This window comes from Podarcis pityusensis, assembly GCF_964106645.2.
Source record: "Podarcis pityusensis genome assembly, chromosome: 16".
Taxonomy (NCBI): domain Eukaryota; kingdom Metazoa; phylum Chordata; class Lepidosauria; order Squamata; family Lacertidae; genus Podarcis; species Podarcis pityusensis.
In genome coordinates this window covers 5,894,865-5,907,442 of record NC_138041.1, presented here as the reverse complement: position 1 = coordinate 5,907,442, position 12,578 = coordinate 5,894,865, and the positions used below count along the sequence as shown (strand labels likewise).

Sequence of the window (12,578 nt, the reverse complement as noted above, 5' to 3'; positions counted from 1 at the left end):
GTGCATGCAGATTTGATGCTCTGCCAGTGAGCCACCTTTATATTACTGCTCTGCCACAATGCTATGGTCCTTTGCCTAAAAATCAAGTGAGATTTCAGTCCTGGTGTTCTTGAGTAAAAATCTGGTTTACACAGGAGGATGTTTGCTACAGAGTCAGACCATGGTACATCTATCACAGTGTTCAACGCACTGAATGGGCATTGAGTCTTTGGGGCTGTTGTCCAATTGTAATCATTTACCATTAGCTGCTCAGATATTTTTATATTACTCTGCTTCCTTGTGGTTATGCTTATTTGTGAGAAAAGCTTTGGGAGTAAACCCTGAGGAAAAAGCCATTCCTGCTGCCTTGCAGGTTATCATCAGGAGAAGAAACCCTACACAGATACAGAGTGGAGTCCTTAAGAAGGTTAGATACTGTCTGCCTTGCCTCCTTCCAGCAACTCCTGCAGCCAAACAGGGGCCACGTCTCTTTATTTTCCTTTGGATCACATCAGCAAGGCAGAGAGGGGGTTCTTATCATCCGGGCAGCCCAGGAGCTGCATGCATATGGCCCAGGCTTGCGCCCCAGAGATGACTCTTTGATGTTGCTAAAGTAGCAAAAATGACATGGGAGGCAGCAGTTGTGAATTAGTGGTCTCTGCAGCCACAACAGGTGCTGTGATTCTCCAGTGGTTTAACTTCACCCTCAGAGGTGCACTAAATTGTCTCTCAGGACAGATGGATCCCAACAATAGGGGGCAGGATGCAAATATCCTTAATGAATGCCCAGGGAGAACAGATTGAGTGGCCGCAAAGATGGGAAAATGGGGGGGGGGCGGGACAGAAAAGGAACCTATTTTTAAAAAGTGCACAACTCCAGTCAAGGTGGGGCCCTTTTTTCAGTCTTTCAGTGAAAGAGAAGAACATACTTTAAAAAAAGAAAGTAAGAGGCATGTTGACTAAATTTAAAATAATGGAAGAGATGGTTTTAAAAATCTGGTTCCACATGATTGCAAATTTAGTTCAGACTATCCCTAGTGGGAGTTTCCCTGCAAATCCTATAAAACATAGCCTCTTTATGTTTGAGTTTCAGGATTATTCTGCTCGAGATTTGGTCGCTCATCCCACCCTGAGTTTGGAAGAGGGTGAGCATAATCTTACTGGAGGGTGAGGTAGCTGGACTTATATCAGGTTTAATGTTCAATTCCATGGGGACATTTTGGAGGAGCTGCTTCCCTTTTTCCTTGGGACTCATGTTTCACCTCCACTCTTTCACAAATTTTGAAGAGGATCAAAGAAATTCATGGAAGATAAGACTGGATAAGTGGATAGTTAATGGAAATCCTAAGTGGAAGGGTCTTTGTCTTTGTCCATGAAGATCAAACCTCTCCATTCTGAAGGAAATCAGCCCTGAGTGCTCACTAGAAGGACAGATCCTGAAGCTGAGGCTCCAATACTTTGGCCACCTCATGAGAAGAGAAGACTCCCTGGAAAAGACCCTGATGTTGGGAAAGATGGAGGGCACAAGGAGAAGGGGACAACAGAAGACGAGAAGGTGGGACAGTGTTGTCGAAGCTACCAGCATGAGTTTGACCAAACTGCGGGAGGCAGTGGAAGACAGGAGTGCCTGGTGTGCTCTGGTCCAGGGGGTCACAAAGAGTCGGACACAACTAAACGACTAAACAACAACAAACAGGTGGGAGGGTTGCTGTTGTGCTTGGGTCCTGCTTGCAGGTTTCACACAGGCATCTGAATGGCAACAGTGAGGACAGGGTGCTGGACTAGATGGGATCTTCTTCTGTCCTTATGGGAACATGTGACTATTGGCTAATCTAGCTCTGGCAGAGGCTCTCCAAGATTTCACACAGGGAGTCATTTCAAGCCCTACCTGGAGGTTCCAGCAATACAATCTGTTGTAGCAGGCAGATGACTCACCCTTTGACTGATGTTTCCTTATTCGTTGTTGACTTGTTTGTATTTATATTTCACCACCTGCCCTGGGGCAGCTTATGCGATGGCCATAATAACAGAGTCAAGTAAAATCAGTGAAGGAGATCAGTTGCAGGACCAGAACAAAACAGAGGATTGCCCCAATATCCAACCAGTTGTGATTATTGCTATGAGGTAGGCAAAACCACCAGGTCACAGCCAACATATGCACATTTTAAGCAGATGTAGGGCACAAATGGCCTCCAGATGTTACTGGACTACAGTACCCATCATACTTGACCATTGAGCATCTGTGCTGGGACTCACTGCAGTTGGAGTTTAATAACATCTGGATGGCCATGGGCTCCCAATTCCTTCACACCCATGTGTGTGCATTTAATATGTGATCCCCAATTGGTTGAGACATGTTTCTAGGACACAGGCAGAAAACTTGGAACCTTCAAAATATTGATGGACTACAAATCTCATCATTTCTGACTGTTTCCCATACTGGATGGGGGCTGATGGGAAAGCTGGTTGAAGAACCTCTGGAGGACCACCATAACATTTTGGACAAAACAGGATGGGATGGACAAATTATTGAATACCAGCAAGACTGAAATAGAAGGGATTTGGCTGCTTAACCCATCCCCACCTGGTGGCCTTCCTTGAGGGAATTCTGGAAAGGGGGAATCATCTCTCCTTTGCAGATGGGGTCAGAATGTGATACTATACTAGGCAGGGCACTGGTCTGATCCAGCTCGGCTCTTTGATTGTTCTGATTCCATATGATGGGGAATTTGAGCATTGGTTAGGGGAATACCCTGATTTCTCCTAGCCCAGCTTCCGAGATGATTTCCACCACTTTCCTGTAGATTACCATGGAAAATGAGCTGAAACAAATCAAAGCACTGGATGGGTTTGATTCACTAAGCAAGGGAGGAAGACCTACTGAATGCAGCATATGAATGAAGCTATCCCATGGTTGACCTGTATATTCCACCCAGATTATTTTCCTATCTCAAATCCACCACCTCCTGCCAATTACGAGCAGAGTAGTCACATCCTAAGCAATTATCATGCCCACACACTTCTCTGCAGGATGCTATCAACTTCAAACATTACTTATAAAAGTCCTGTAGGTTTAGGTGTCAATTCATCAGCAGAACCCTTGGTGAGGCACCCAACTTGAGCGATCATTGGTTATGCAATGTAAGCTTCAGGTGTGGCTTCCAGCCGTAAGACACATCCAGTAGTCACAAGAACATGATATGGTGACAAGCCTGTTGAATGTCAACCAAGGAGAAGGAATGTAGTTCAGTGCTAGAGCACCTGTATTACATGATGAAGGTCACTGGTTCACTCCCTGGCACCTTCTGGCACCTCCAAGTAGATCAGGGAGATGCTCTCTGAACCACTGGAGATCCACTGCCAATCAGGATAGACAAGACTGAGGTTGATGGACCAAGGCTTTGACATACTTAGTGTCAGGGACTGGCAGGACTCTGAGAAGTGTGCACCATGGAAGGGGAGATGGAATCTGACCCAGGAGAGGAGTCCTGTGTTTTGTGGGGAACTGTGCTGGTCAGGAGGCAAGAGTCAGAGGCAGGGGGAGCTTCAGAGCTGGAGCGTGGAGTGCAGGATGGGTTGGAACAAGAGGAGGAAGCGGTAGGTGGTTTTGTCTTGAAGCTGCCACAAGACTCAGCCAATGGATTCATTCACTAGTTGAAGATGCTGGACTAGGTGGGCCATTGGCCTGATCTGTAATAGCTCTTCTTATGTTCTTATAAGTGAAGGTGAGAACCGCAACCTTCATACCCTGCCCATGGGCTCCTGGAGGAATCTTCTTTGCACATAGCTTGTGAGAGGTCTTTTGATCCAGTGGATGCATCCACTTGCAGAAGAACTGGGTGTGATTTTATTGCCAAGTCCACCTTTCACCTATATTCATGTAAACACACACTCACATATATATATATGGGGCAGGTGCCTTCAGTGGCAGAACGTGTCAAAACACCACCCAGAGGCAGGGGCCAGGGAATGTCCCCAAGGGGGCAGAGGGAGCTGTCTGCAGCTCACATCACATTCTCTCTCACACGCAGCCTCTCCTCCCCCATCTGGGAGCTGGAGGGGCTGTGGATGGAGCTGCATGTGGCCCAGTCCAGCCCAGGAGAGGGGCAGCAGCTCTCTGCCTCCAACTCTCCACTTTGCCCCTGGGCCAAACATGACCCAGAAGTGGAGCTGCATGGAAGGAAGCTGCCTCAGCAGCTCCGGAGCCAGGCTCTGATGGGAGCCTGTTGTGGGGCGCCTAGTCGTGCCCCCTCCAGAAAATGCACCTGGGGATACGCCCCTCCAAGTCCCCATGTTATGCCACTAGGTGCCTTCCCTGTAGTCTTCAGCAAATGTAAAAAATAAAAATAAAAATGTTTAAACAAGTTTATCCAGATGTTTAGAAGGTTGATGAGAGTTTTAATCGGTTTTTAGTTATTATTTTAACTCTCCAGAAGTCTTAAATTATTGTTATTAATTCTTCTCACTGATAATTTAATTTTTTTAATTTTTTTGTAAACTGCTTTCAGGGTGTTTTCTTTTTTACAATCCAGCAGTGTATAAATTTTATGATATAGATGTCATGAACACTTCTGACCAAGGTATAAGCTCTCCAGAGGAGTCAGAAAGCAGCTGACAAGAGAGAGGCTCGCGTTCTTCCCAGACAGCTGCGAACGGTAGTTTATCAACTCCCCCTCACTGTGATAATGACAGGAATGTAGAGAGTGTGCTAGACAGCAACCAACTCTTTCAAATGATACAGGCAATATCAGAAGGCGGGAGGGAAAGCAGTTTGACACTGGAAGGGAAGTTAATTCATCCAAGGAGCAGACGTATGAGAAAGGTCTTAGATAGAAAACAAAGCCAGAAACAGAAAGGGCATAGGTTCTGGATATTCTGCCATACCTGAAATCACTCCCCAGAAGGGTCAACTGATTCATAAGTCACGGGCATGCGGATGGGCATCTGAGGCTGAGTGTTTGTATTGCAATAAATCTTCAAGCTAATTACAACTTGCATGCTGTGTTAACAAGATGGCAGCCTGGCTCTCGACAATAAATAAACTAGATTCCTATAGTTTAAGGCTATCAATGGCTTCTAGTCCTGATGGTTATATTCCCTCCAGAGTAAGAGGTCAGCATATGTCTGCATTCCACTTCCTAGAGATTGCAGGTCAGGGAAAGTGCTGTTAAACCTGCAACTTGTTCTGGACTTCCTATCAGCAACTGGTTCGGAAATGAGAGGACTTGATGCTGGACTAGATGGGCCATTCGCCTAATCCATAATAGCTCTCCCAATGTCCTTATGAGTAAAAAGTAAGGGAGGACTCTATCCTTCATGTCCTGCCTAGGGGCTCCTGGAGTAATCTGACCGGCCACAGTAAGAGCAAGATTCTAGACTGACCTTTGGTCTGATCCAGAAGGATCCCTCTGATATGTTTTACATTCAGATCCCCGATACCGCCTATGCTCTCCAAAGCCTCCATCATAAAGAAGTCTCTTTATTTTCCCCAGATTGCTCTCTGGTGCAATCTGAGCTACCTTACCCTGGAGGCTCTTTCACCAGCCCAGCCCAGAATCCAGGGAGAAACATATAGGGTTCATTGGCAAACTAGCATTGTTCATTTGATGACTGTACGGTAGTGGGTGGAAAAACTCGTGATATACCAAATAAATCTACATGTGCAGGAAAGGGGACAGGTAGACCACAGGTAGTGGTGGGGGAGCTCTTCCCCAGCTGCATTCAGACTTTGGGTGCTCAGTGATGCAGTGGGTGCAGTGCCAGCAACTCCCGGCTGGTTGCCCAGGAACATACAAAGACAAAGGAATGTTTCTTACCGTCCTATTTTTATTCAGTATTTACAGAGGCTATAGAACCCAGCCTCTTGGATAATGGAGGGAATCTCCATCCCTCGTCTCTCTCACTTCCTCAATCGTCACTTCTACAGGTGCTGCTACATGCCCTCTGTCTTTGAGCTCTTTGCTCTCCTACTTTCGAGACACACCAGGTTCTGGGAGAGGGGGGTCTGGAATGCTTTATAAAGACACTGTGTCCATCAGTTGTTGCCCTCCTGGTGGTTCCCCTTCCCCCTCCTCCTCTCCCAGTACTTCCCAACCTTTCTCCTCATCTGCCTCTGAGCTGTGACCTCCATCAAACCCCTGTTGTAAATCTAAACTGTCTTCCTCTTCTCTGGAAGGGTCAGGCTGGGGAGGTGGTCTCCTCTTCTCTGGAAGGAGAGGCAGTCTTCGCCATTCCTCCTCTGCCCAGTCCCTGACATGCAGTTAGGCAATCTTTAACTCTGGATCTAGTGGTTGAATTAAGTACTCCTCTCTTCAACAGGTAATGTGTGGCAGGGACTGACAAGGAATGAGATCTTGGGGTCTACTAGGAAGAAAAGTTGCAGCTTGGGAGTTCTTTGTTTAAAGAAAATAAATAATAGAAATTTTAAATAAATAAATGCAGGGCATAAAGAAAGTGGATAGAGAAAAGGTCTTCTCCCTCTCTCAAAACACTAGAACTCACAGACATCCAACGAAGCTGAACACTGGAAGATTCAGGACAAATTAAAGAAAATGTGTAGAGATAAACTCATTCCCAAAGCTAGCAGTGTTGAACACCCACTTGGATGGTTTAGAAAGGGGTTTGGATAAATTCATGGAGGATTAGGCTATCCATGGTTATTAGCTCTGCCTTGGACGTAAAGTTTCTGAATACCAGTGGCTGAAAACTACAGGAGGAGAGAGTTGCTGTTTTGCTTGAATCCTGCTTGCGTCTTGATGACTACTATAGATGGTCTGCTTGAAGCATAGCTAAAGATGTCCCCTTCCTCCACCACTCATAGCCAGTGCCAGATTTATGTACAGTGGTACCTCGGGTTACATACACTTCAAGTTACAGACGCTTCAGGTTACAGACGCTTCAGGTTACAGACTCCACTAACCCAGAAATAGTACCTTGGGTTAAGTACTTTGCTTCAGGATGAGAACAGAAATCGTGCAGCAGGAGGCCCCATTAGCTAAAGTGGTGCTTCAGGTTAAGAACAGTTTCAGGTTAAGAACGGACCTCCGGAACGAATTAAGGTCTTAACCCGAGATACCACTGTATAATCTAAACAAGCTCTAGCTTAGGGCCCCACTCTCTTGGGGGCCCCCCAAAAAAATAAAGGGGGAAAAACCTGGATGTACATGTCCAAAATATAAGATAAAAAACAAATAAAACCTACATACAGCAACAGTGTTTTATGTTGTGTAGGCTCCTGTGATGTAAGCCATGGGCCCCACCTGCTAGCCTGCTCCCTAAAATATCACTGGTTTGCGCATTTCTACATACAGTGGTACTTTGGTTCTCAAACTTAATCCGTTCCAGAACTCTGTTGGACATATAAAGGGCCCCATTACCTTCAGTAGCTTAGGGCCTCATCAAACCTTAATCCGGCCCTGTTCATACCCCAATTCCTGCCTTTTGACCCTTCCCTTTTCCCTTTTCATGGTGTGTAGAAACTAGGACTGTTCCCACAGAACTCCATCAGACTCATGGCACCAATCCAGGGCCCCCCAGTCAGCTTGCCTTGCCATGAGGAAATTCAGGAATCGGCCCACACCACCTAGATTTATTCAGTGGTGAGGCTAATGTTTATCTTATTTGTATTAAATTAAACATTGGTTTAGTTTAATTAAACATAGGTCCAGGAGGGGGCCAGAGGAAGAAACATTACATCTCCTCCCCACTGCTCTACATAAACCCCAAAATGTATTTTTCATCGCTTGACATTTTCCATAATCAGGCTGAACTAGAATTTGGCATTATTTTGCTTCATCCTTAGGTACCCTGCCTGTCCCAATCACCAAACAAATGAATATGCTTTTCCCTTTCTCACTTCCAGACAAAACAGTACCTTTAAATGCTGTAATTTAAACCCAATATGCCTCAATCCTAAGAACAAGAGTTACCCAAGCACTTCAAGAGAGCTCCCCTGTTCTTACCTACCAATATCAGGTTCTACTTTCGTGTTCCGTTCACCTCTGACCTTTAAAACATATGTTAATTGCCCAAAATATACATTTTCAAGGAACTAGGAAGCCCAAACAAATGGATTTCAATTGGCACATCTTTTGGGAAGGGTAACAACAGACGTCCCCCCAAAACAAAAGAATTTATTATTATATTTCACCATTGCGGCTAGAATCTTATTGGCAAAAAGGTGGAGAACGAGTACGGTACCCGGCAAGGAACAGTTGCAGTTTAAAATGCTGAATATGCTGAATTGGCAGGTATAATGAAGAGGATAAGAAAAAAGGGTGATAAAGAATATAAGGAGGAGGCAGTGGGAGACAGGAGTGCTCTGGTCCATGGGGTCACGAAGAGTTGGACACGACTAAACAACTAAACAACAACAAAAGCTACCAGCTAAGGTGGCTATGCTCTGCCTCCATTGTTGAAAGCAGTACAGTGGTACCTTGGTTTTGGAACATAATCCATTCTGGAAAAACATTCGGCTTCCGAAATGTTCAAAAACCGAAGCATTTACTTTCCGGAAGCATTTACTTACAGAAAACTCAATACAAAAGCCACGTGGTACGTTTGACTTCTGAAAAGCATTCAAAAACTGAAGCAGTTACTTCTGGGTTTCCAGCTCTCGAAAACCGAAACATTCGACTTCCGAGACATTCAAAAACTGAGGTACCACTGTAATGCTTTTGGATACCAGTTGCTGGAAAGCACAGAAGGGGAAACTGTGCTTGTATTCAGGTCCTGCTTGCAGTTTTCCCATTGAGGCACCTGGGAGGCCACTATAAGAATAAGAATTGGGCTAGGTGGCCCATTGACTTGAGCCAGCAGTCTCCTTATGTTCTTATTGGAATCTTGTTTCCAAGCTCTGTCCTAGGTCCCTGAAGATATATCTTCCCCAAAGTTAAAATATATTTCCCCCGTACCATATTGCAAGGGTAATTTGTCATTTGCATCCCATCCCAAAATGCTGGAATTTATGATTTCAGAGGAACAGATGTGAAAGGCTTCGGGACATGTACAAGCCACCCATTAAGCTGTCAATTACATTGTTATAGAGTGGCGTGAAGAATTCACCAAGAGAAACCCACACGTTATTCAGTAACTGGAGATAACCATCTCTCGTCAGTCAGCACAATTAATGCAAATCGTTGTGTCATTAAGGCCAGGCATTGGATGCTGCGAGAGCCAATGGGCCTTCTCAGAACTCATCACCATTTCTGAAAGAGGGCATTGGGAGATGCTATAAAAGGTCCTTTATCTCAAGCTCTTCTCATTCGCTCAGAGACACCTGACTTGACCAACGCTTGACTCGGTGATCAATAGGTGAGTAGGAGGACCTCCTAGCTATTAATGGGTCTATCAGATGCAGGGAGAAGCGTTCTTAGAAGTTCAAAACCCTGGAGATGCTGTGGATTTTTCAGTGGCTAAAGGAAGTCCTTCTTCACATGGTGCATAGTTAAACTATGGAATTAGATATTATTTTTTATTATTATTAGGGACGCGGGTGGCGCTGTGGGTTAAACCACAGAGCCTAGGACTTGCCAATCAGAAGGTCGGCAGTTCGAATCCCCGCGAGGAGGTGAGCTCCCATTGCTCGGTCCCTGCTCCTGCCAGCCTAGCAGTTCAAAAGCACGTCAAAGTGCAAGTAGATGAATAGGTACCTCTCTGGCGGGAAGGTAAACAGCTTTTCCATGTGCTGCTCTGGTTTGCCAGAAGTGGCTTAGTCATGCTGGCCACATGACCTGGAAGCTGTACACTGGCTCCCTCGGCCAATAAAGCGAGATGAGCGCTGCAACCCCAGAGTCGGTCAAGACTGGACCTAACGGTCAGGGGTCCCTTTACCTTTACCTTATTATTATTATTTATATACCGCCTTTCATCCGAAGATCTCACAACATAAAAATACAGGAAGACGTGGTGGTCACCAACTTGGATGACTTTAAAAGGGGATTAGATAAACTCATGGAGGAAAAGGCTATCAGTGCCTACTAGCCACAATAATGATGTTCTCCTTCCACTCTTTGAGGCAGTATACTTCTGAATATCGCTTGCTGCAAATCACAGGTGGGGAGAGCACTCTTGTACTCAACATTTGACTGCAAGCCTCCCATGGGCATCAGGATGGCCACTATGTGAATAGTAGAACTTTTCTTATGTTCAAATCAGTGAGTGAGTGAGTGTTTAGCTCCATGCCCTGCCTGTGGTCTTCCTGCTTGAATTTGATTGCCCACCATGAGAACAGGATGCTGGACCAGATGGGTCCTTGGCCTGATCCAGCAGGTCTCCACTGCATGCGGTGCATTTGTTCCATCACGGAACAATTTTTCTAGCAGCCCAGGTAGCTATAACTGATCAGACCATTGGTCCATCTTGCCTACTAGTAGCGGCTCTCCAAGGTGCCAGGCAATGGTTTATCCCAAGTTTCCACAAACCAGTGGGCTATCAATGCTTTGAACTACAACACTCATCATTCCTGATCATTGGCCAGGCTGACTAATGGGATTGATGGGAGCTGTAGTCCAAACTATTCCCCAAGCTGGGGGAAAGACTGGTCTCTCCTTTCAACTGGAGACTTCAAACGTAAAACCTTCTGCTTGCAAAGCATGTGAGGTCCTGCCAACAGATAGTCCTTCTCAAGGGCCATAGAGCTATTCAATGCTTTGATCAGATTATATATTTGCATAGACATAAGTCATACCTCGAGTTGCGTTTGCTTCACATTGTATTTTTTCAGGTTAAGAACGTGGCAAACCCGGAAGTGTTTGCTTCCGAGTTTGCCACATTGCGCATGCGCAGGAGCAATCTGTGTGCTTCGTGCATGCGCAGGAGCGCTCTATCACGTCACACACACACAGAGAGAAGCAGTGCTCCACTTACGGACTTTTCAGGGTGCGAACGGCACCCCGGAATGGATTGCATCTATAAGTAGAGGTACCACTGTATATGGAGGAACCTTTGTGTAATTTATTTGAATTTTTAGGATATGCACATCATAGAAGTGTAGAGTTGGAAGGTACACCAAGGGTCATCTTGTCCAATCTCCTCCAATGCAGGAATAAAAACATAGAAACATCAGAACATAGGAAGCTGGAAATACAAGATGCTTCCTTCCATGGAAGCAGACCATTGGACAATATAGCTCAGTATTGCCTACACTGATTGGCAGTAGCTCTCTGGGGTTTTGTGCAAGCATCTCTCACTGTTCTACCAGGAGATGCCAGAGACTGAAATGGGGACCTTTGGCATGTCAAGCAGATGCACTGAGCTACAGCTCAGGTCCTGATATCTCTTAGTATATGTATAGATATAGGTTTCTCTGGGAGGTTTAGGTTGGTGGTGGCAGAGAATACCTATAAATGTTTGTGTTGTTTGTAGGAAATCCCATAGCATAACATAAATCTGAATTCCTCACAGACCTTTTTCCTCCAGTCATTCCTGGAATTCAGTTCCCATCAGCCCAAGTGACCCCGGCAAATGGTGAGGGAGCATGTTTAATCATAACCCAGCATCTTCTGGAGGGCCACCAAATCCCTTTGACTTCAAAGGTTCTGCTGTCTTTGAGCCCCCAAATGATGTCAATCTCTTTCTCTCTTCCCCAAGGGTTATCCAATCCACAGAAAAGATGAGCCAACAACAACAAAGAGGAAGCTGCTGCTGTTGTGGTGGTAGAGGCTGTGGGTGCTGCGGTGGCAGCCGCAGTGGCGGGGGATGTTGTGGTGGCAGCCGCAGTGTGGTTTCCTCTCAGCAGAGTCAGAGCAGCGGTGGATGTTGTGGTGGCAGTAGCGGTGGCAGCAGAGGTGGTGGATGCTGTGGCGGTAGCAGCGGCGGCGGATGTTGTGGTGGCAGCAGCAGCGGCGGATGTTGTGGTGGACAACAAAGTCAACAGAAAGTCTTCCCCCAGAAGCTGAAGTAGATGCCTTCAAGGATAGTTGAAATACTCAATTATTATCACCACTTCTTGCATATTCCCTTTCCTTCTTGCAAACCATAATTGGCTAAATGTGAATAATGTAAATGTTCAGACTTCTTTATTGAAAACTCATTAAAAATTTCTTGCAAACGAAGATATCTGTGTGGTTGAGTTTTTCTGCTCCTCTATCTATATGTTTATGCCCAAGATGTACTCATGGTGCATTGATTCCTACCCTTTAACCATGGGCGTCATTGACAGTAGGAAGCAGTAATGTTTTTAAATGCCAGTTGCATGGAGCCACAGGTCCTGCTTGCAGGGTTGCCATAGATATCTAGTTGGGCACTGTAAGATCAGAATATTGGTCTACATGGGACAGCAGGCTCTTCTCATGTTCTCATGACACTCTACCCTGGGTAACAACAGTTAAAGTGTTTATTCCAGAGATGAGTAGATTAATGGAATTTGTCATGATCCCAGAATCCATCAGTGACCAGACCACCAAGCTAAAGGATATAACTGTCAAACCTTAGCTTTGTCTAAGGAACTGAACTGAGTTTCTGACTCTGAGATGGATCAGGGTCCCAATAAACCTGAGACTGGCAGGTGGGAGCCCACCAAATAGATCCTACAGCACCAGGACTAATGCCAGGGGTCACCAATGTGGTGGCCTCCATATGCCTTGGACTACATCTCTCAT

The 12,578-nt window shown here is 45.6% G+C and overlaps 1 long non-coding RNA gene across 1 annotated transcript; it reads left to right on the top strand.

Moving 5' to 3' along the window:
- Window positions 1-9,140: 9,140 nt before the first annotated feature.
- LOC308465119 lies at window positions 9,141-12,032 on the top strand. The gene is made up of 2 exons (XR_013980248.1): window positions 9,141-9,291; window positions 11,569-12,032. It is a non-coding gene; the product is annotated as an uncharacterized lncRNA (long non-coding RNA).
- The last annotated feature ends 546 nt before the right edge of the window (window positions 12,033-12,578 follow it).